At 38.4% G+C, this 2,576-nt stretch overlaps 1 pseudogene; it reads right to left on the bottom strand.

Moving 5' to 3' along the window:
• Positions 1-303: 303 nt before the first annotated feature.
• LOC149165435 (U-box domain-containing protein 26 pseudogene) lies at positions 304-1,822 on the bottom strand (annotated as a pseudogene).
• Positions 1,823-2,576: the final 754 nt, after the last annotated feature.

Raw genomic sequence — 2,576 nt, 5'->3', positions numbered from 1 at the left:
GATAGCCATTAAAATATTTATCACATTTATAAATTAGAGAATTTGTAACTGGAAAAATAAAAATGAGAAATTCAAAATAAATTCAGAAATCCTTAATTTATATAAGACTAAAATAAACTATCCATAATTATCCTAAAATAAACTAACTGAAATTGTGTCAATTGTAATAATACTGTCAAGGCCGCTTAACGACCAGAGCTCAGCTGCTGAAAACTTTGGGGCAAACCTTAAAAATATAATATTTTACATTATATTATTAATATCTATTGTAAATGGATGTTGAAGAACTCCTATCGGAACGGATCCCAACTGGGCTTACAATGCTGCTTAAGCTATGTTGTTTGAAGAAAACGATTACTGTAAGAAATGAAATCGAGTGTTTCAGGATTAATTCTACTTGGACACTCAAGAATCATGGCAACAACTATTCTGGTGCGGGGCAAGAAAGGGTCCTCATGAGCTCATTAGCTTTCTGCTTCGTCCTCGGTGAACACTCCATCTGCAACAGAAAAAGTAGTCTCTGAAGGGTCCCCATCTTCACAACTTTTGTCAGCAGCTCTTCGTCTGCAAAATTGAGGCAGATTCCCAATAGAATTCCAACCGCATAATCCGTTGCAATATCGGATACCGCCAGCAAGCTTCTAATAATACTCGGTATCGCTAAGGCATGGCCAATTATGGCAGACCGGCCTTCTGAAATTGTGGATAGTGCTTCCAAAATCGCCAAAGATTGCTCTACCACGTCTGTGTCTGGGCTCGGAAGAAGGTCAATCAAACGAGGGACGACACTTGCTTTGGCCATCTTAGCTCTAATTTTATGCACGGTACACAGAGGAAATATTGCCTTCAGGCTGGCCTTAATGGCCGGAGAATATGGAAAATCCTCTTGAAACAGCTTCAGTAATCCATCTGTGATTCCTTCTCTTGATCCAATTTCTCTGGCAGAATTTCTATCGTCTGCCAATTTTTGCACAACAGATGCTGCGTCTATTCTGGTCTCCACGGTGCAATTTGCCAACACCCATTCCAGGGTTCCCAGCGCAGAAGGTCTGAGCAAACCTGTTTCGATAGATATATCATCCACAGGGAACATTGAAATTACTCCGATTGCTTCTTCTACGGCCTCACGATCTACACCCTCTGCAGAATGCAGTAAGGCCTCTGAATCCAGAATATGGATTAGAACAGGAAACACTCCCTCGGATTTGAGGCATTGTCTGTTCCTTTCGCTGGCCATTGCTAGACTTCGCAAGTTCTTCAAAGCTTCAAATTTATCGATCCTTGAATCTTGAATATGCTGAATCATTTGGCGCACTTTACTCGGCTCTGCAACAGGCTTAGGTGTCGGTATTCTGTGGACACCATTAGAACTGTTGGCAACGCACCATTCCTGTATCAGTCTGCGAAGAGTGTGATTGGGGATGAGCTCTTTGCTGTGAAGAATTTCCAGAGTCACTGGACACCCATTGTTTCCTTCGCCCAACCATTTCTCAATGGAAGCTCGCTCATAGGTCATGCCTGTAGATAAAGTCACCGGGTCCGTCATTAGTTCCTTCGATATCGGACACTTGAATAAGGGCGGGACAGTTACCGATATAGAGAGATCCGGACGTTTGTTTCCTGTTTCTGACAGCATGCTTTACACGCTGGCCAGAATCGCCCTATGTTGGAATAATCAGGCCAGGAAACCCAAGATAGCATAGAGAAACCATCGTTGGACAATAAAAAAACTGATCTGTGGTTCAGAAAATATCAGGACACCATTGACCACTCACAGATCGGAGAAGCATTGAAGTCAATAACCTTAATCTGCTGATCACAAACATTAGATTATATAACAAATCATCACAATACAAAAAATGAAGTTACTCTTGGTGATAATATAGCGAACTATCAGAGCACAAAACCATGGATCTACTATTGACTGTCTATACCTGAAAATACCATCACAGTCTCGACAGAAACCATCAAATCCCATAAAACGCCATTGTGGGTGGACATGATTACTGAACTTCATCAAAGAATGAAATTTTCATGGAAAAACATGCCCGTGAATGAAAACAAACTAATCAAATAAATAAAAAGGAATCGAGAGATTGATTACAACCCAAAAAAGAGATTGATTACAACCCAAAAAAAGTACCACGGTGAATCAATAATCGGTACAACTAAAAAAAAATGTGAAAACACTAATGGTGAAAACCCTAATGGTAATATTTGCAAATAGATTTTAAACAGCAAAACTTTATAAACTTGAGTTAGTGATGAAATTTGTTTTCATATTGCTTGTTTCCTCTTACACTAAAAGATTAATTTCAAGTGTCACTATAGTTTATAGCAAAATTTTATAAATTTGAGTTAGTGATGAGACTTGTTTTCATATTGCTTGTATCCTCCTACACTAAAAGATTAATTTCAACTGTCACTATAATTTATAGCAAAACATTATAAACTTGAGTTAGTGATGAGACTTGTTTTCATATTGCTTGTATCCTCCTACACTAAAAGATTAATTTCAAGTGTCACTATAGTTTATTACAGTAGTTTCAATAGATTACTGTAATATTGAAAATTAA

The sequence above is a fragment of the Pinus tabuliformis genome, chromosome 5_1 (genome assembly GCF_031772625.1).
Source record: "Pinus tabuliformis cultivar Carrire ecotype Pingquan chromosome 5_1, CPIR1, whole genome shotgun sequence".
NCBI classification, from domain to species: domain Eukaryota; kingdom Viridiplantae; phylum Streptophyta; class Pinopsida; order Pinales; family Pinaceae; genus Pinus; species Pinus tabuliformis.
Note: the sequence above shows the minus strand (reverse complement) of the source record. Positions and strands in the feature narration are given on the sequence as shown.